Source organism: Pleurodeles waltl, unplaced genomic scaffold, assembly GCF_031143425.1.
Source record: "Pleurodeles waltl isolate 20211129_DDA unplaced genomic scaffold, aPleWal1.hap1.20221129 scaffold_71, whole genome shotgun sequence".
NCBI classification, from domain to species: domain Eukaryota; kingdom Metazoa; phylum Chordata; class Amphibia; order Caudata; family Salamandridae; genus Pleurodeles; species Pleurodeles waltl.
The window spans coordinates 2,163,595-2,185,721 of NW_027150392.1; the positions used below are offsets into that span (position 1 = coordinate 2,163,595).

The following is a 22,127-nucleotide window of genomic DNA, read 5'->3' on the forward strand; positions in this document are numbered from 1 at the left end:
AGAGGAGAGCTGAGGCTGAGAGGGCCTTGGCAGAAAAGAAACTAATCTTGGCTCATGAACTGAGTCTGAAAGAGCTGGAGTCCAAATCTAGGCGGTCTGAGTCCAGCAGTGATGTTGGCAGCACACATACTGGACCTGCTGGAGACAAGAACGTTTGTATACCCAAGGATTTGGTGCCAAGTTATGTAGTGGGATATGACATTGATAAGTGGTTTGCTGCATATGAAATTGCACTAAGGGCACATGGGGTTCCTGAAGAGCAATGGGGGACGGGCTTGTGGAAACACATGTCAATACTTGGGAGGGACACACTTCTTACACTAGAGGTTGGGGACCAGGACAATTATGACCCTATGAAAGCCATTTTGACCCCTGAAAAGTATCGCCAAAGATTTAGGGACAGCATCAAGCTCCCCAACCAAACCTGGGAAGATTGTTTTGATTCTTCTAGTAAGGCAGTGAATGGTTGGGTGCGGGGCAGTACGGTAAATGATTACATGGTTTTGTACAATTTGATCCTGAGAAAGCATATGCTCAGTATTTGCTTTACAGAGTTGCACCAGCATCTAGTTGACAGTAATAACATGGCAACAATGACTTCAAAATAGTAGCACATCCCTATAATTACTTCAAAACCTAATATATCACTTAATTGTGCTCAATACACTATAACACATCTGTTGCCTCCATGTGTGAGCTGGAATCAAAGAACCAGTTAATAACAAAAACAAAAAATAGTGGAGCACTCAAAAACTCTTTTTTGAATCATATTATTATATTAATCATTGGGTCCATCTGGGAGAATTGATTAAGTCAAAGTATGATGAGAGAGAAAAAGACCCATGAAGAGTTAAATACAAAAACAAATGGGTGTCAACATTCTCTTGATCGTTCACATCTTTAATAATAATATATTTCTGTATATTAAAAAAGCAGTATATTTACCCCTTTGAAACTGCGAAAGGATTAATGTCCATTCATATAAAATTCCATTTGGCCGTGGAGCCCAGATGTTCAGTCTTTATAAATCCTCAACCAATGGAAGAAAGTTTCATCCTCTACGATGTTGTGCCATGTTCATTCATATAAAATTCTGTTTGGCCGTGGAGCCTAGATGTTCACTCTTTATAAATCCTCAACCAATGGAAGTAAATTTCAGCCTGTACGATGTGTTTCGTCCTATTTCAGGACTTTATCAAGGCTTATAAGATATCAATACTGAAAAAAGCAAAAAATATTCTGTCACCTATTACATATGCCCACTGGTTCATAAATAGTTATTAAGATCAACTAGTGTTTAATAGATTAACAACTATCAACATCACCTTGTACTCCAGTGCCCTATAATGTATCTTATGTTCAAAATCACAGTACCAGACATATGTGAGAAAGACTTAAATGAAGAAACAATCTAACACCCATAAGTTCAAAAAACAATTACAGAAAAGAGTAGACCCTCAGTGATCCCTTGTAACAAAGAACATGCTTTGTTAATATTGATGTGTAAAAGTAGAGAATCAGAGTTGAGAAATAACCATAATGTCCTATAAGGTAGAAAAAGCATACCTTATATTTTATTCATAATGAACTCCAAATTCCAAATCCAATAGAATCCAACTCTGTAAGATAATGTCCAAAATGTATACAATATCCCACATTTTACTAAAAATCAAAATATAGCACATGAACCAACCTTGTTATTTTTTTAACTCACTTACTTTTCAATATCCTGGTTTGGCTCATTGTTATTTATTGTTCAACCCTCATCAGGGTTTCCAGACTCTATATAACGTTCCATATTAAACGTGCATTATCTTATGCATGTCTGAGCGAAATAAACAACGCTTATGATTTAATTGAATGTTGTGACAGAGGACCAAAAAATACGAATGCAGAATCCAAAAAGGTTAATGATTAATGCTGTAGTTGGCTATATTATGATCAATCAAACCCTGCCCATACTATATTGCTTTATCCACTGTACCTAATTTTATTTAAAAATTGTAAATCATATCATTGCACGTTCATCAATATCTAATGTAGATGTTTACTATAGGCAATGCCACTTCCCATCTTGTGATAAAACTCATATCAATTTAGCATCCCAATATTTATATATCACCTTTCATAATTTGTCCTTAGAAAGCCAGCCAACTTCAATTAATTCTATCAAATCACAAGTCAAAAGGAAGTATGGTCACTTAATAGTAATGATCACAGAAACGGCTACACAATGGTTTGTCATATTTGTCTCATATTATTTGAAAAAATCTAACTGGACAATTGTAGGAAAGTACCATCTTGCCTGGCATGTTACCCCCATATTTCACTGTATATATGTTGTTTTAGTTGTATGTGTCACTGGGACCCTGCCAGCCAAGGCCCCAGTGCTCATAAGTGTGCCCTGTATGTGTTACCTGTGTTATGACTAACTGTCTCACTGAGGCTCTGCTATCCAGAACCTCAGTGGTTATGCTCTCTCATTTCTTTCCAAATTGTCACTAATAGGCTAGTGACCAATTTCACCAATTTACATTGGCATACTGGAACACCCTTATAATTCCCTAGTATATGGTACTGAGGTACCCAGGGTATTGGGGTTCCAGGAGACCCCTATGGGCTGCAGCATTTCTTGTGCAACCCATAGGGAGATCTGACAATTCTTACACAGGCCTGCCAGTGCAGCCTGAGTGAAATAACGTCCACGTTATTTCACAGCCATTTACCACTGCACTTAAGTAACTTATAAGTCACCTATATGTCTAACCTTTACCTGGTAAAGGTTGGGTGCTAAGTTACTTAGTGTGTGGGCACCTTGGCACTAGCCAAGGTGCTCCCACATTGTTCAGGGCAAATTCCCCGGACTTTGTGAGTGCGGGGACACCATTACACGTGTGCACTATACATATGTCACAACATATGTGTAGCGTCACAATGGTAACTCCGAACATGGCCATGTAACATGTCTAAGATCATGGAATTGTCACCCCAATGCCATTCTGGCATTGGGGAGACAATTCCATGATCCCCCGAGTCTCTAGCTCAGACCCGGGTACTGCCAAACTATCTTTCCCGGGGTTTCACTGCAGCTGCTGCTGCTGCCAACCCCTCAGACAGGTTTCTGCCCTCCTGGGGTCCAGCCAGGCTTGGCCCAGGAAGGCAGAACAAAGGACTTCCTCAAAGAGAGGGTGTTACACCCTCTCCCTTTGGAAAAAGGTGTCAGGGCTGGGGAGGAGTAGCCTCCCCCAGCCTCTGGAAATGCTTTGATGGGCACAGATGGTGCCCATCTCTGCATAAGCCAGTCTACACCGGTTCAGGGATCCCCCAGCCCTGCTCTGGCGCAAAACTGGACAAAGGAAAGGGGAGTAACCACTCCCCTGACCTGCACCTCCCCTGGGAGGTGCCCAGAGCTCCTCCAGTGTGCTCCAGACCTCTGCCATCTTGGAAACAGAGGTGCTGCTGGTACACTGGACTGCTCTGAGTGGCCAGTCCCAGCAGGTGACGTCAGAGACTCCTTCTGATAGGTTCCTTCAGGTGTTGCTAGCCTATCCTCTCTCCTAGGTAGCCAAACCTCCTTTTCTGGCTATTTAGGGTCTCTACTTTGGGGAATTCCTTAGATAACGAATGCGAGAGCTCATCAGAGTTCCTCTGCATCTCTCTCTTCACCTTCTGCCAAGGAATCGACTGCTGACCGCGCTGGAAGCCTGCAAAACTGCAACAAAGTAACAAAGACGACTACTGCGACCTTGTAACGCTGATCCTGCTGCCTTCTCGACTGTTTTCCTGGTGGTGCATGCTGTGGGGGTAGTCTGCCTCCTCTCTGCACTAGAAGCTCCGAAGAAATCTCCCATGGGTCGACGGAATCTTCCCCCTGCAACCGCAGGCACCAAAGAACTGCATCACTGGTCCTCTGGGTTTCCTCTCAGCACGACGAGCGAGGTCCCTTGAACTCAGCAACTCGGTCCAAGTGACTCCCACAGTCCAGTGACTCTTCAGTCCCAGTTTGGTGGAGGTAAGTCCTTGCCTCCCCACGCTAGACTGCATTGCTGGGAACCACGTGTTTTGCAGCTACTCCGGCTCCTGTGCACTCTTCCAGGATATCCTTTGTGCACAGCCAAGCCTGGGTCCCCGGCCCTCTAACCTGCAGTGCACAACCTCCTGAGTTGTCCTCCGGCGTCGTGGGACCCTCCTTTGTGACTTCGGGTGAGCTCCGGTTCACTCCACTTCGTAGTGCCTATTCCGGCACTTCTGCGGGTGCTGCTTGCTTCTGAGTGGGATCTTTGTCTTGCTGGACGCCCCCTCTGTCTCCTCACGCAATTGGCGACATCCTCCTGGGCCACAGCAGCATCCAAAAACCCTAACCGCGACCCTTGCAGCTAGCAAGGCTTGTTTGCCGTCTTTCTGCACGGAAACACCTCTGCACGACTCTTCACGACGTGGGACATCCATCCTCCAAAGGAGAAGTTTCTAGCCCTTATCGTTCTTGCAGAATCCACAGCTTCTACCATCCAGTGGCAGCTTCTTTGCACCCACAGCTGGCATTTCCTGGGCATCTGCCCACTCCCGACTTGATCGTGACTCTTGGACTTGGTCCCCTTGTTCCACTGGTACTCTCGTCAGGAAATCCATTGTTGTTGCATTGCTGGTGTTGGTTTCCTTGCAGAATTCCCCTATCACTACTTCTGTGCTCTTTGGGGAACTTAGGTGCACTTTGCACCCACGTTTCAGGGTCTTGGGCTATTTTTCTAACCATCACTGTTTTCTTACAGTCCCAGCGACCCTCTACAAGGTCACATAGGTTTGGGGTCCATTCGTGGTTCGCATTCCACTTCTAGAGTATATGGTTTGTGTTGCCCCTATCCCTATGTGCCCCCATTGCATTCTATTGTGACTATACATTGTTTGCACTGTTTTCTATTGCTATTACTGCATATTTTGGTATTGTGTACATATATCTTGTGTATATTTGCTATCCTCATACTGAGGGTACTCACTGAGATACTTTGGCATATTGTCATAAAAATAAAGTACCTTTATTTTTAGTGTATCTGTGTATTGTGTTTTCTTATGATACTGTGCATATGACACTAGTGGTACTGTAGGAGCTTCACTCGTCTCCTAGTTCAGCCTAAGCTGCTCTGCTAAGCTACCTTTTCTATCAGCCTAAGCTGCGAGACACCCCTCTACACTAATAAGGGATACCTGGGCCTGGTGCAAGGTGTAAGTACCCCTTGGTACCCACTACAAGCCAGTCCAGCCTCCTACATTGGTTGTGCAGCGGTGGGATAAGTACTTTGCAACTACTTACCACTTTGTCATATTGTACTTTTCATAAGAGAAAAATATACAAAACAAGTTCAGTGTATGTACACATAACCAAAAAGTTTTGCTTTTCTTCTCTTACTCTTTTACTAAGTGCTGAAAAGTACCTCTAAAACTTTCAAAAAGTCCTTAAAAAGTTTTAAAAGTTTTTTTCTGTCCTTTAAAAAGTTCTGAAACTTTTTCTTTCTTTTTCTGTCCCTTAAACTCTTGTCTATCATGTCTGGTACAGGCCAAACTCTTGATCTGGCCAGCATAGCTTATGACAACCTTAGCTTGAAAGAAGCAAGGAGTCTCTGCATAGATAGAGGTTTAGGGGTAGGTAAGAATCCCTCAAGACAACTATTAGTTAATATGCTCATTTAACAAGATAAGACCTTAGTTGGCACTTCTGGTGAGAAATTAGCTGATGGTTCCCACTCTGATTCTGGGGCACCCCCAGTGAAAGATTTGGAAGGGAACCTTCCCAACCTGCCCATTAGCAGGCCACCTAGCATTGCTGGTACTAATGTGAGTTCTCACCACAGTAGGAGTGTTACTTCTATTAGCCAGGTTGTTAGAGTGCCATCTGTTAGGGACAGGTCTCCCTCTGTTCATTCTCACCATTCTTCTGTGTCAAGGCATGCCCAACCCACCCACCCTGATGACAGAGTGTTAGAAAGGGAGCTCAATAGATTGAGAGTGGAGGAATCCAGGCTGAAGCTCAAGAAGCAACAGCTTGATCTAGACAGGGAAGAATTTGACTTAGAAAAAGAAAGACAGAGGTTGGGGTTAGGACCCCATGGTGGCAGCAGCAGTATTCCAAATAGTCATCCTGCAAAAGAGCATGATTCTAGGAATCTGTACAATATAGTTCCCCCTTACAAGGAAGGGGATGACATTAACAAGTGGTTTGCTGCACTTGAGAGGGCCTGTGTTGTACAGGAGGTCCCTCAAAGGCAGTGGGCTGCTATCCTATGGCTATCTTTCAGTGGAAAGGGTAGAAATAGGCCCCCTACTGTTAAGGAAAGTGATGCCAATAATTTTACAGTTCTTAAGAATGCACTCCTTGATGGTTATGGCTTAACCACTGAACAGTACAGGATCAAGTTCAGAGAAACCAAAAAGGAGTCTTCACAAGACTGGGTAGACTTTGTTGACCATTCAGTGAAGGCCTTGGAGGGGTTGTTATATGGCAGTAAAGTTTCTGACTATGAAAGCCTGTATAACTTAATCCTGAGAGAGCATATTCTTAATAATTGTTTGTCTGATTTGTTATACCAGTACCTGATAGACTCTGATCTGACCTCTCCCCAAGAATTGGGAAAGAAGGCAGACAAATGGGTCAGAACAAGGGTGAACAGAAAAGTTCATACAGGGGGTGACAAGGATGACAAGAAGAAGGATGGTAAGTCTTCTGACAAGGGTGGGACAAATCTAAAAATGAGTCTTCATCAGGCCCACAAAAACACTCTGGTGGGGGTGGTGGGCCCAAATCCTCTTCAAATCAAACCAAAGAAAAGAAACCATGGTGCTATTTATGTAAAATAAAAGGCAATTGGACAACTGATCCCAGTTGCCCAAAGAAAAGCACCAAGCCTCCTACCACTACAACCCCTGCTGCTACACCTAGTGCCCCTAGTAATAGCAGTTGTGGTGGGAGCAAACCTACTAATAGCCAATCCAAGGGAGTAGCTGGGCTCACTTTTGGTAACTTAGTTGGGGTTGGTCTTGTTAGGGAGACCACAGAGGCTGTGTTAGTCTCTGAGGGGGCCATTGATTTGGCCACCTTGGTTGCTTGTCCCCTTAACATGGATAAGTACAAGCAACTTCCCCTAATAAATGGTGTTGAGGTTCAGGCCTACAGGGACACAGGTGCCAGTGTTACCATGGTAATAGAGAAACTGGTCCACTCTGAACAACACCTACTTGGTCACCAGTACCAAGTGACTGATGCTCATAACAACACTCTTAGCCACCCCATGGCTGTTGTGAATCAGAACTGGGGGGGGGGTGGTGGGGGGCGGGGGTTACTGGTCCAAAGAAACTTGTGGTTGCCTCAGATTTACCTGTAGACTGTCTACTAGGGAACGATTTAGAGACATCAGCTTGGGCAGAAGTGGAGGTGGAGGCTCATGCAGCAATGCTGGGCATTCCAGGGCATATTCTTGCTTTAACCAGGGCTCAGGCCAAAAAGCAAAAAGGACAGGGTGATTTGGATCCTGGAAGAATGGACCAAGTGATCCCTAAAGCTAGGGTTAGTAAAGGTAAAACACTACCTACTATCCCTCCCTCTATAGTGGATTCAACTTCTGAGGAAGAAGAATTTCCACCCTGTGCAGAACCTACACCAGAGGAGCTGGAAGCAGACACTGCGGAGCTTTTGGGTGAAGGGGGGCCTGCCAGGGAGGAGCTGAGTGTGGCACAGCATACCTGTCCCACACTAGAGGGTATAAGGCAGCAAGCTGTCAAACAAGCAAATGGGGATGTCAGTGACTCTCACAGAGTTTACTGGGAGGATAACCTTTTGTATACTGAAGCAAGGGATCCAAAACCTGGAGCTGCCAGTAGATTGGTGATTCCTCAGGAATACAGAAAGTTCCTCATAACTCTAGCCCACTACATTCCCTTAGCTGGACATTTGGGGCAAATGAAAACTTGGGACAGGCTTGTCCCCTTGTTTCATTGGCCTAGAATGTCAGAGGACACAAAGGAATTTTGTAAGTCCTGTGAAACCTGTCAAGCCAGTGGCAAGACAGGTGGCACTCCAAAGGCACCCCTTATTCCACTGCCTGTGGTTGGGGTTCCATTTGAAAGGGTAGGGGTTGACATAGTTGGCCCCCTTGACCCTCCTACTGTTCCAGGCAATAGGTTTATCTTGGTGGTAGTGGACCATGCCACCAGATATCCTGAAGCGATTCCTCTAAGGACCACTACAGCTCCTGCAGTGGCAAAGGCCCTCCTGGGAATCTTTTCCAGGGTGGGATTCCCAAAAGAGGTGGTATCAGACAGGGGAAGCAATTTCATGTCTGCTTACTTAAAGGCCATGTGGAAGGAATGTGGTGTTACATACAAGTTCACCACACCCTATCATCCACAAAAAAATGGTCTGGTTGAGAGGTTTAATAAAACTCTCAAAGGAATGATAATGGGACTCCCTGAAAAACTCCTCAGGAGATGGGATGTCCTGTTACCTTGCCTCCTTTTTGCTTACAGGGAGGTACCCCAGAAAGGAGTGGGCTTCAGCCCCTTTGAACTCCTATTTGGACACCCTGTAAGAGGTCCTCTAACACTTGTGAAGGAGGGTTGGGAACAACCTATAAAAGCTCCTAAGCAAGACATAGTGGACTATGTACTTGGCCTAAGATCTAGGATGGCTGAGTATATGAAAAAGGCCAATAAAAACCTTCAGGTCAGCCAAGAGCTCCAAAAGCAATGGCATGAGCAGAAGGCTGTTCTGATTCAGTACCAACCAGGGCAGAAAGTGTGGGTCTTGGAGACTGTGGTCCCAAGAGCACTCCAAGACAAATGGAGTGGACCCCACATAATTGTTGAAAAGAAGGGAGAAGTCACCTACTTGGTTGACTTAGGCACTGCCAGGAGTCCCCTTAGGGTGCTCCATGTCAATCGCCTGAAACCCTACTATGCCAGGGCTGATCTCACCCTGCTCATGGCAACAGATGAAGGACAGGAAGAAGAGAGTGACCTTCTGTAGGAGGCTGGACTGGCTTGTAGTGAGTACCAAGGGGTACTTACACCATGCACCAGGCCCAGGTATCCCTTATTAGTGTATAGGGAGTCTAGCAGCTTAGGCTGATAGATAATGGTAGCTTAGCAGAGCAGCTTAGGCTGAACTAGGAGACGAGTGAAGCTCCTACAGTACCACTAGTGTCACTTGCACAATATCATAGGAAAACACAATACACAGATATACTAAAAATAGAGGTACTTTATTTTTATGACAATATGCCAAAGTATCTCAGTGAGTACCCTCAGTATGAGGATAACAAATATACACAAGATATATATACACAATACCAAAAATATGCAGTATAGTCTTAGAAAACAGTGCAAACAATGTATAGTTACAATAGGATGCAATGGGGACACATAGGGATAGGGGCAACACAAACCATTTACTCCAAAAGTGGAATGCGAACCACGAATTGACCCCAAACCTATGTGACCTTGTAGAGGGTCGCTGGAACTATTAGAAAATAGTAAGGGTTAGAAAAATAGCCCACCCCAAGACCCTGAAAAGTGAGTGCAAAGTGCACTAAAGTTCCCCAAAGGACAAAGAAGTCGTGATAGGGGAATTCTGCAGGAAAGACACAAACCAGCAATGCAACAACGATGGATTTCCAAACGAGGGTACCTGTGGAACAAGGTGACCAAGTCCAAAAGTCACAAGCAAGTCGGAGATGGGCAGATGCCCAGGAAATGCCAACGGTGGGTGCAAAGAAGCTGCTACTGGACAGTAGAAGCTGAGGATTCTGCAGGAACGACAAGGGCTAGAAACTTCCCCTTTGGAGGATGGATCCGCCAGGCCGTGGAGAGTCGTGCAGAAGTGTTTTCCTGTGGAAATACAGCCAACAAGCCTTGCTAGCTGCAAATTGAGCAGTAAGGGTTTTTGCATGCTGCTGTGGCCCCGGGGGGACCAGAATGTCGCCATCTGCATCTGGGGACAGAGGGGGCGTCGAGCAAGACAAGGAGCCCTATCAGAAGCAGGCAGCACACGCAGGAGTGCCAGAACAGGCACTTCGAAGAAGAGTGAAATGGTGCTCACCCGAAGTTGCACAAAGGAGTCCCACGCCGCCGGAGGACAACTTAAAAAGTCGTGCAATGCAGGTTAGAGTGCCGTGGACCCAGGCTTGGCTGTGCACAAAGGATTTCTGCCGGAAGTGCACAGAGGCCGGAGTAGCTGCAAAAGTCGTGGTTCCCAGCAATGCAGTCTGGCGTGGGGAGGCAAGGACTTACCTCCACCAAACTTGGACTGAAGAGTCACTGGACTGTGGGAGTCACTAGGACAGAGTTGCTGGAATCAAGGGACCTCGCTCGTCGTGCTGAGAGGAGACCCAGAGTACCGGTAATGCAGTTCTTTGGTGCCTGCGGTTGCAGGGGGAAGATTCCGTCGACCCACTGGAGATTTCTTCGGAGCTTCTAGTGCAGAGAGGAGGCAGACTACCCCCACAGCATGCACCACCAGGAAAACAGTCGAGAAGGCGGCAGGATCAGCGTTACAGAGTTGCAGTAGTCGTCTTTGCTACTTTGTTGCAGTTTTGCACGCTTCCGCGGTCAGCAGTCGATTCCTTGGCAGAAGGTGAAGAGGGAGATGCAGAGGAACTCTGATAAGCTCTTGCATTCGTTATCTAAGGAATTCCCCAAAGCAGACACCCTAAATAGCCAGAAAAGAGGGTTTGGCTACTTAGGAGAGAGGATAGGCTAGCAACACCTGAAGGAGCCTATCAGAAGGAGTCTCTGACGTCAGCTGCTACCACTGGCCACTCAGAGCAGTCCAGTGTGCCAGCAGCACCTCTGTTTCCAAGATGGCAGAGGTCTGGAGCACACTGAAGGAGCTCTGGGCACCTCCAAGGGGAGGTGCAGGTCAGGGGAGTGGTCACTCCCCTTTCCTTTGTCCAGTTTCGCGCCAGAGCAGGGCTGAGGGGTCCCTGAACCGGTGTAGACTGGCTTATGCAGAAATGGGCACCATCTGTGCCCATGAAATCATTTCCAGAGGCTGGGGGAGGCTACTCCTCCCCTGCCTTCACTCCTTTTTCCAAAGGGAGAGGGTGTAACACCCTCTCTCTGAGGAAGTCCTTTGTTCTGCCTTCCTGGGCCAAGCCTGGCTGGACCCCAGGAGGGCAGAAACCTGTCTGAGGGGTTGGCAGCAGCAGCAGCTGCAGTGAAACCCCTGAAAAGGCAGTTTGGCAGTACCCGGGTCTGAGCTACAGACCCGTGGGATCATGGGATTGTGCCAACAATGCCAGGATGGCATAGAGGGGGCAATTCCATGATCTTAGACATGTTACATGGCCATATTCGGAGTTACCATTGTGAAGCTACACCTAGGTAGTGACCTATGTGTAGTGCACGCGTGTAATGGTGTCCCCACACTCACAAAGTCCGGGGAATTTGCCCTGAACGATGTGGGAGCACTCTGGCTAGTGCCAGGGTGCCCACACACTAAGTAACTTAGCACCCAACTGTAGGAGGCTGGACTGGCTTGTAGTGAGTACCAAGGGGTACTTGCACCTTGCACCAGGCCCAGTTATCCCTTATTAGTGTATAGGGTGTCTAGCAGCTTAGGCTGATAGATAATGGTAGCTTAGCAGAGCAGCTTAGGCTGAACTAGGAGACGTGTGAAGCTACTACAGTACCACCTAGTGTCATATGCACAATATCATAAGAAAACACAATACACAGTTATACTAAAAATAAAGGTACTTTATTTTTATGACAATATGCCAAAGTATCTTAGAGTGTACCCTCAGTGAGAGGATAGGAAATATACACAAGATATATATACACAATAGCAAAAATATGCAGTATACTCTTAGAAAACAGTGCAAACAATGTATAGTTACAATAGGATGCAATGGGGAAACATAGGGATAGGGGCAACACAAACCATATACTCAAAAGTGGAATGCGAACCACGAATGGACCCCAAACCTATGTGACCTTGTAGAGGGTCGCTGGGACTATTAGAAAATAGTGAGAGTTAGCAAAATAACCCTCCCCAAGACCCTGAAAAGTGAGTGCAAAGTGCACCAAAGTTCCCCTAAGGACAAAATAGTCGTGTTAGAGGAATAATGCAGGAAAGACACAAACCAGCAATGCAACAACTGTGGATTTCCAATCTAGGGTACCTGTGGAACAAGGGGACCAAGTCCAAAAGTCACAAGCAAGTCGGAGATGGGCAGATGCCCAGGAAATACCAGCTGCGGGTGCAAAGAAGCTTCGACTGGACAGAAGAAGCTGAGGTTTCTGCAGGAACGAAAAGGGCTAGAGACTTCCCCTTTGGTGGACGGATCCCTCTCGCTTTGGAGAGTTGTGCAGAAGTGTTTTCCCGCCGGAAGGATGCCAACAAGCCTTGCTACACGCAAATTGTGCGTTTGGCGTTTTTGGACGCTGCTGGGGCCCAGGAGGGACCAGGAGGTCGCAAATTGGACCTGCAGAGAGAGGGGACGTCGAGCAAGACAAAGAGCCCTCACTGAAGCAGGAAGCACCCGGAGAAGTGCCAGAAACAGGCACTACGAGGATGCGTGAAACGGTGCTCGCCGAAGTTGCACAAAGGAGTCCCACGTCGCCGGAGACCAACTTAGAAAGTCGTGCAATGCAGGTTAGAGTGCCGTGGACCCAGGCTTGGCTGTGCACGAAGGATTTCCGCCGGAAGTGCACAGGGGCCGGAGTAGCTGCAAAGTCGCGGTTCCCAGCAATGCAGCCCAGCGAGGTGAGGCAAGGACTTACCTCCACCAAACTTGGGCTGAAGAGTCACTGGACTGTGGGGGTCACTTGGACAGAGTCGCTGGATTCGAGGGACCTCGCTCGTCGTGCTGAGAGGAGACCCAAGGGACCGGTAATGCAGCTTTTTGGTGCCTGCGGTTGCAGGGGGAAGATTCCGTCGACCCACGGGAGATTTCTTCGGAGCTTCTGGTGCAGAGAGGAGGCAGGCTACCCCCACAGCATGCACAAGCAGGAAAACAGTCGAGAAGGCGGCAGGATCAGCGTTACAGAGTTGCAGTAGTCGTCTTTGCTACTATGTTGCAGGTTTGCAGGCTTCCAGCGCGGTCAGCGGTCATTTCCTTATCAGAAGGTGAAGAGAGAGATGCAGAGGAAATCGGCTGAGCTCATGCATTCGTTATCTAAAGTTTCCCCAGAGACAGAGACCCTAAATAGCCAGAAAAGAGGGTTTGGCTACCTAGGAGAGAGGAAAGGCTACTAACACCTGAAGGAGCCTATCAGCAGGAGTCTCTGACGTCACCTGGTGGCACTGGCCACTCAGAGCAGTCCAGTGTGCCAGCAGCACCTCTGTTTCCAAGATGGCAGAGGTCTGGAGCACACTGGAGGAGCTCTGGACACCTCCCAGGGGAGGTGCAGGTCAGGGGAGTGGTCACTCCCCTTTCCTTTGTCCAGTTTCGCGCCAGAGCAGGGGCTAAGGGGTCCCTGAACCGGTGTAGACTGGCTTATGCAGAATTGGGCACATCTGTGCCCAACAAAGCATTTCCAGAGGCTGGGGGAGGCTACTCCTCCCCTGCCTTCACACCATTTTCCAAAGGGAGAGGGTGTCACACCCTCTCTCAGAGGAAGTTCTTTGTTCTGCCATCCTGGGCCAGGCCTGGCTGGACCCCAGGAGGGCAGCTGCCTGTCTGAGGGGTTGGCAGCAGCAGCAGCTGCAGTGAAACCCCAGGAAGGGCAGTCTGGTAGTACCAGGGTCTGTGCTACAGACCACTGGGATCATGGAATTGTACCAACAATGCCAGGATGGCATAGAGGGGGCAATTCCATGATCATAGACATGTTACATGGCCATATTCGGAGTTACCATGGTGAAGCCACATATAGGTAGTGACCTATATGTAGTGCACGCGTGTAATGGTGTCCCCGCACTCACAAAGTTCAGTGAATTGGCTCTGAACAATGTGGGGGCACCTTGGCTAGTGCCAGGGTGCCCTCACACTAAGTAACGTTGCACCTAACCTTTACCAGGTAAAGGTTAGACATATAGGTGACTTATAAGTTACTTAAGTGCAGTGTAAAATGGCTGTGAAATAACGTGGACGTTATTTCACTCAGGCTGCAGTGGCAGGCCTGTGTAAGAATTGTCAGAGCTCCCTATGGGTGGCAAAAGAAATGCTGCAGCCCATAGGGATCTCCTGGAACCCCAATACCCTGGGTACCTCAGTACCATATACTAGGGAATTATAAGGGTGTTCCAGTAAGCCAATGTAAATTGGTAAACATGGTCACTAGCCTGTCAGTGACAATTTGGAAAGAAATGAGAGAGCATAACCACTGAGGTTCTGGTTAGCAGAGCCTCAGTGAGACAGTTAGGCACCACACAGGGAACATATACATGCACACCTATGAGCACTGGGGCCCTGTGTGACAGGGTCCCAGTGACACATACATATAGGCCACAAACCTATGAGCACTGGGGTCCTGACCAGCAGGATCCCAGTGACACATAACAAACATACTGAAAACATAGTGTTTTCACTATGAGCACTGAGGCCTGGCTATCAGGATCCCAGTGAGACAGTGAAAACAGTGACAAACACCCTGACATACACTCACAAACAGGCCAAAAGTGGGGGTAACAAGGCTAGAAAGAGGCTACCTTCTCACACAACCCCCCCCCAAACGAAGGACAATAAGGCTAACCTTGGCCAGTTGAGACTTTATTGTCTAAGTGGTGATAAGTAGAGAGTAGCTCTGCAATAGACTGGTTACTCCCTTTATCATCCACTATATGGTTACTTCCCTGTGGGGATGTAAACCACCCTGTTTGAAGTTTTTTAGCTAACCAACAATGTGAAGATGTATTTTCAGAGTTTCTATCAGTAAGTTTTAGTTTAGAGCAGTGGGAATTATCCACTGAACCTATTTGTAATGATGGAAATGCCAGACAGGGATGCTGTCTCAGTAAAGCCATAGCTGGGCAAAAACTTTGTCCATTTGGCTGGAAGAGGGAACAGGGATGCTGTTTCTCTTGAGTTGGAGCAGGGCAGGGATGCTGTCCTATGAGCTCCACACTAGGGCAGGGATGCTGTCCTAAGTGTTGTGAGGCAGTACAGGGTTTCTGCAATAAAAGTTTCTCTGGGAGGGTTGGAGGGATGCTCCATGTTAACTAAAATGGTGCTCTTTTTGTCACCAATGTTAGTTATCCCACAGAGAGGTACTTCCACCTCAGGGAGTCCAGCTTTGCCAGCTGATGATTCCCTTGGAACAGGTGCCACCCCAGGAGAGGTTTCTCCCACCACAGGAATGGTATCCTGAATGGTAGGGTGGTTAGGGGATACTGTGATACCCTTTTTACCTGTTGATGGAGAGGGATCCTGAGTTTTCAGGCCTTCTCTCCTTTGCTTTTTCATTTCAGTAGAAATGAGAGGGAACAATTCCTCAGGGATGCCCAGCATGGCTGCATGGGCATAAAACTCTACATCAGCCCAACCTGAGGCCTCTAGGTCATTACCTAAGAGACAGTCTACAGGTAAGCTAGGTGATACCACCACCTGCTTAGGGCCAGTAACTCCTCCCCAACTAAACTGAATTATAGCTAAGGGAAGAAACTTAGTGGAATTATGGACATCAATAATCTTATACTGTTGTCCAATGATGTGTTGTTCAGGAGGCACTAGGTTTTCAGTCACCATAGTGAAACTGGCACCTGTGTCCCTGTAGGCCAAGGCCTCAACACCATTTATTGAAACTGTCTGCCTGTACTTATCCATTGTAAGGGGACAAGCAGCCAGTGTGGCAAGGCCAGTGCCACTAGGTGTGACAGAAACTGTCTTGGGAGTGACTACCCCAGTTTCTACTATGGACCCAAAAGTGAACCCAACTACACCCTTTGCTTGACTGTTGCCAGCAGTCCCACCACTAGTACCACTACTGCTAGGGGCACTAGAGCTTGATGTATTAGTGGTGGTAGGCTCAGGGGGTTTACCTGGACAGGACTTATCCCCTGGCCTATGGCCTCTGTTTTTACACACAAAGCACCAAGGCTTTTTAATGTGTGCAGGTTGGGAAGAAGAGGAAGAATTTGTTTTATCCCCACCCTCTGAAGAGTGTTTAAGATTTGAAGTGGGATCTTTGGTTTTACCCTTATCCCCATGCTTATCTTGAGATTTTTCACCATCTTTCTTCTTATTGCCATCTTTGTCACCCCCTGTATGAACTTTTCTGTTCACCCTTGTTCTGACCCATTTGTCTGCCTTCTTTCCCAATTCTTGGGGAGAGGTCAGATCAGAGTCTACCAGGTACTGGTGCAACAAATCAGACACACAATTATTAAGTATATGCTCTCTCAGGATTGTGTTATACAGGCTTTCATAATCAGTAACTTTACTGCCATGTAACCACCCCTCCAAGGCCTTCACTGAATGGTCAATGAAATCAACCCAGTCTTGTGAAGACTCCTTTTTGGTCTCTCTGAACTTTATCCTGTACTGTTCAGTGGTTAAGCCATAACCATCCAGGAGTGCATTCTTAAGAACTGTAAAATTATTGGCATCACTTTCTTTTACAGTAAGGAGTCTATCCCTACCCTTTCCACTAAATGATAGCCATAGGATAGCAGCCCACTGCCTTTGAGGGACATCCTGTACAACACAGGCCCTCTCAAGTGCTGCAAACCACTTGTTAATGTCATCCCCCTCCTTATAAGGGGGAACTATCTTATGCAGATTCCTGGAATCATGCTCTTTTGCAGGATGACTATGGGGAATACTGCTGCTGCCACCATGGGTTTCTAAACCCAGTTTCAGTCTTTCCTTCTCTAATTCTAAAGACTGTCTATCCAAATCCAGCTGTTGCTTCTTGAGCTTCAGTCTGGTTTGTTCCACTCTCAATCTATTGAGCTCCCTTTCTAACAATCTGTCATCAGGGTGGGTGGGAGGGACATTTCTAGATACAGAGGTATGATGGGAATGAACAGAAGGAGACCTGTCCCTTACAGAGGGCACCCTAACAGCTTGGCTAACAGTATAATGTGAGAGCACACCATCAGTATGGTGTGATTCAACCTCTGTACCAACTATGCTAGACTGTCTAGTAATGGGCAGGCTGAGAAGTTTCTTTCCTGAATCTTTTCCTGGGGGAGTCCCTGGATCAGATTGAGAACCATTAGCTACTTTTTCACCAGATTGGGCACTTATGGCCTTATCCTGTACTCTAAGCATGTTAATTAACAGTTCTAAGGAAGGATTCTTCCCTACACTCAAACCTCTCTCTATGCAGAGACTCCTTGCTCCTTTCCAGCTAAGGTGATCATATGCAAGTTTGGACAGTTCAACATTTTGGCCTGTGCCAGACATTTTTAGAGAGAGTTAAAGTGATAGAAAAAGAGAAAAAGTTTTCAGAACTTTTTGGAAAGACAGAAAAAAACTTTTTTAACTTTTAAGAACTTTTTGAAAGTTTTAGAAGTACTTTTCAGCACTTAGAAAAGAGTGAAAAGAGGAAATGCAAAACTTTTTGGCTATGTGTATATACACTGACCTTGTTTTGTATATTTTTCTCTTATGAAAAGTACAATGACAAGAGTGGTAAGTAGTCTCAAGCACTTATCCCACCACTGCACAACCAATGTAGGAGGCTGCACTGGCTTGTAGTGAGTACCAAGGGGTACTTGCACCTTGCACCAGGCCCAGTTATCCCTTATTAGTGTATAGGGTATCTAGCAGCTTAGGCTGATAGATAATGGTAGCTTAGCAGAGCAGCTTAGGCTGAACTAGGAGACGTGTGAAGCTACTACAGTACCACCTAGTGTCATATGCACAATATCATAAGAAAACACAATACACAGTTATACTAAAAATAAAGGTACTTTATTTTTATGACAATATGCCAAAGTATCTTAGAGTGTACCCTCAGTGAGAGGATAGGAAATATACACAAGATATATATACACAATAGCAAAAATATGCAGTATAGTCTTAGAAAACAGTGCAAACAATGTATAGTTACAATAGGATGCAATGGGGAAACATAGGGATAGGGGCCACACAAACCATATACTCCAAAAGTGGAATGCGAACCACGAATGGACCCCAAACCTATGTGACCTTGTAGAGGGTCGCTGGGACTATTAGAAAATAGTGAGAGTTAGCAAAATAACCCTCCCCAAGACCCTGAAAAGTGAGTGCAAAGTGCACCAAAGTTCCCCTAAGGACAAAATAGTCGTGTTAGAGGAATAATGCAGGAAAGACACAAACCAGCAATGCAACAACTGTGGATTTCCAATCTAGGGTACCTGTGGAACAAGGGGACCAAGTCCAAAAGTCACAAGCAAGTCGGAGATGGGCAGATGCCCAGGAAATACCAGCTGCGGGTGCAAAGAAGCTTCGACTGGACAGAAGAAGCTGAGGTTTCTGCAAGAACGAAAAGGGCTAGAGACTTCCCCTTTAGTGGACGGATTCCCCTCGCCTTGGAGAGTTGTGCAGAAGTGTTTTCCCGCCGGAAGGACGCCAACAAGCCTTGCTACACGCAAATCGTGCGTTTGGCGTTTTTGGACGCTGCTGGGGCCCAGGAGGGACCAGGCGGTCGCAAATTGGACCTGCAGAGAGAGGGGACGTCGAGCAAGACAAAGAGCCCTCACTGAAGCAGGTAGCACCCGGAGAAGTTCCAGAAACAGGCACTACAAGGATGCGTGAAACGGTGCTCACCGAAGTTGCACAAAGGAGTCCCACGTCGCCGGAGACCAACTTAGAAAGTCGTGCAATGCAGGTTAGAGTGCCGTGGACCCAGGCTTGGCTGTGCACGAAGGATTTCCGCCGGAAGTGCACAGGGGCCGGAGTAGCTGCAAAGTCGCGGTTCCCAGCAATGCAGCCCAGCGAGGTGAGGCAAGGACTTACCTCCACCAAACTTGGGCTGAAGAGTCACTGGACTTTGGGGGTCACTTGGATAGAGTCGCTGGATTCGAGGGACCTCGCTCGTCATGCTGAGAGGAGACCCAAGGGACCAGTAATGCAGCTTTTTGGTGCCTGCGGTTGCAGGGGGAAGATTCCGTCGACCCACGGGAGATTTCTTCGGAGCTTCTGGTGCAGAGAGGAGGCAGGCTACCCCCACAGCATGCACAAGCAGGAAAACAGTCGAGAAGGCGGCAGGATCAGCGTTACAGAGTTGCAGTAGTCGTCTTTGCTACTATGTTGCAGGTTTGCAGGCTTCCAGCGCGGTCAGCGGTCGTTTCCTTATCAGAAGGTGAAGAGAGAGATGCAGAGGAACTCGGCTGAGCTCATGCATTCGTTATCTAAAGTTTCCCCAGAGACAGAGACCCTAAATAGCCAGAAAAGAGGGTTTGGCTACCTAGGAGAGAGGAAAGGCTACTAATACCTGAAGGAGCCTATCAGCAGGAGACTCTGACGTCACCTGGTGGCACTGGCCACTCAGAGCAGTCCAGTGTGCCAGCAGCACCTCTGTTTCCAAGATGGCAGAGGTCTGGAGCACACTGGAGGAGCTCTGGACACCTCCCAGGGGAGGTGCAGGTCAGGGGAGTAGTCACTCCCCTTTCCTTTGTCCAGTTTCGCGCCAGAGCAGGGGCTAAGGGGTCCCTGAACCGGTGTAAACTGGCTTATGCAGAATTGGGCACATCTGTGCCCAACAAAGCATTTCCAGAGGCTGGGGGAGGCTACTCCTCCCCTGCCTTCACACCATTTTCCAAAGGGAGAGGGTGTCACACCCTCTCTCAGAGGAAGTTCTTTGTTCTGCCATCCTGGGCCAGGCCTGGCTGGACCCCAGGAGGGCAGCTGCCTGTCTGAGGGGTTGGCAGCAGCAGCAGCTGCAGTGAAACCCCAGGAAGGGCAGTCTGGCAGTACCAGGGTCTGTGCTACAGACCACTGGGATCATGGAATTGTACCAACAATGCCAGGATGGCAGAGAGGGGGCAATTCCACGATCATAGACATGTTACATGGCCATATTCGGAGTTACCATGGTGAAGCCACATATAGGTAGTGACCTATATGTAGAGCACGCGTGTAATGGTGTCCCCGCACTCACAAAGCTCAGTGAATTGGCTCTGAACAATGTGGGGGCACCTTGGCTAGTGCCAGGGTGCCCTCACACTAAGTAACTTTGCACCTAACCTTTACCAGGTAAAGGTTAGACATATAGGTGACTTATAAGTTACTTAAGTGCAGTGTAAAATGGCTGTGAAATAACGTGGACGTTATTTCACTCAGGCTGCAGTGGCAGGCCTGTGTAAGAATTGTCAGAGCTCCCTATGGGTGGCAAAAGAAATGCTGCAGCCCATAGGGATCTCCTGGAACCCCAATACCCTGGGTACCTCAGTACCATATACTAGGGAATTATAAGGGTGTTCCAGTAAGCCAATGTAAATTGGTAAAAATGGTCACTAGCCTGTCAGTGACAATTTGGAAAGAAATGAGAGAGCATAACCACTGAGGTTCTGGTTAGCAGAGCCTCAGTGAGACAGTTAGGCACCACACAGGGAACATATACATGCACACCTATGAGCACTGGGGCCCTGTGTGACAGGGTCCCAGTGACACATACATATAGGCCACAAACCTATGAGCACTGGGGTCCTGACCAGCAGGATCCCAGTGACACATAACAAACATACTGAAAACATAGTGTTTTCACTATGAGCACTGAGGCCTGGCTATCAGGATCCCAGTGAGACAGTGAAAACAGTGACAAACACCCTGACATACACTCACAAACAGGCCAAAAGTGGGGGTAACAAGGCTAGAAAGAGGCTACCTTCTCACACCAACCTTTACTAAGTAAAGGTTAGACATATAGGTGACTTATAAGTTACTTAAGTGCAGTGAAAATGGCTGTGAAATAATGTGTGCATTATTTCACTCAGGCTGCAGTGGCAGGCCTGTGTAAGAATTGTCAGAGCTCCCTGTGGGTGGCAAAAGAAATGCTGCAGCCCATAGGGATCTCCTGGAACCCCAATACCCTGGGTACCTCAGTACCATATACTAGGGAATTATAAGGGTTTTCCAGTATGCCAATGTGAATTGGTAAAATTGGTCATTAGCCTGTTAGTGACAATTTGTAAAGAGAAAGCATAACTGTAGGAGGGTGGACTGGCTTGTAGTGAGTACCAAGGGGTACTTGCACCTTGCACCAGGCCCAGTTATCCCTTATTAGTGTATAGGGTGTCTAGCAGCTTAGGCTGATAGATAATGGTAGCTTAGCAGAGCAGCTTAGGCTGAACTAGGAGACGTGTGAAGCTACTACAGTACCACAAGTGTCATTTGCACAATATCATAAGAAAACACAATACACAGATATACTAAAAATAAAGGTACTTTATTTTTATGACAATATGCCAACGTATCTCAGTGAGTACCCTCAGTATGAGGATAACAATTATACACAAGTTATATGTACACAATACCAAAAATATGCAGTATAGTCTTAGAAAACAGTGCAAACAATGTATAGTTACAATAGGATGCAATGGGGACACATAGGGATAGGGGCAACACAAACCATATACTCCAAAAGTGGAATGTGAACCACGAATGGACCCCAAACCTATGTGACCTTGTAGAGGGTCGCTGGGACTATTAGAAAATAGTGAGAGTTAGAAAAATAGCCCTCCCAAGATCCTGAAAAGTGAGTGCAAAGTGCACTAAAGTTCCCCAAAAGACAAAGAAGTCGTGATAGAGGAATAATGCAGGAAAGACACAAACCAACAATGCCACAACTGTGGATTTCCAATCTAGGGTACCTGTGGAACAAGGGGACCAAGTTCAAAAGTCACAAGGAAGTCGGAGATGGGCAAATGCCCAGGAAATGCCAGCTGTGGGTGCAAAGAAGCTTCTACTGGACAGAAGAAGCTGCGGTTTCTGCAGGAACAAAAAGGGCTAGAGACTTCCCCTTTGGTGAACCGATCCCACTTGCCGTAAAGAGTTGTGCAGAAGTGCTTTCCCGCCGAAAGAACGCCAACAAGCCTTGCTAGCTGCAAATCATTTGGTTAGCAATTTTGGATGCTGCTGCGGCCCAGGAGGGACCAGGAGGTTGCAAATCGGAACAGGAGAGAGAGGGGACGTCGAGCAAGACAAGGAGCCCTCTCAGCAGCAGGTAGCACCCAGAGAAGTGCCAGAAACAGCCACTACAAGGATGCGTGA

The 22,127-nt window shown here is 47.1% G+C and overlaps 1 protein-coding gene across 1 annotated transcript in view; it reads left to right on the forward strand.

Annotated features, from left to right (window-relative positions):
* The window catches only part of LOC138280279 (CD5 antigen-like), a 527,257-nt gene that overhangs the window by 14,787 nt on the left and 490,343 nt on the right, over window positions 1–22,127 (forward strand). The gene's annotated exons all lie outside the window — the stretch shown is intronic.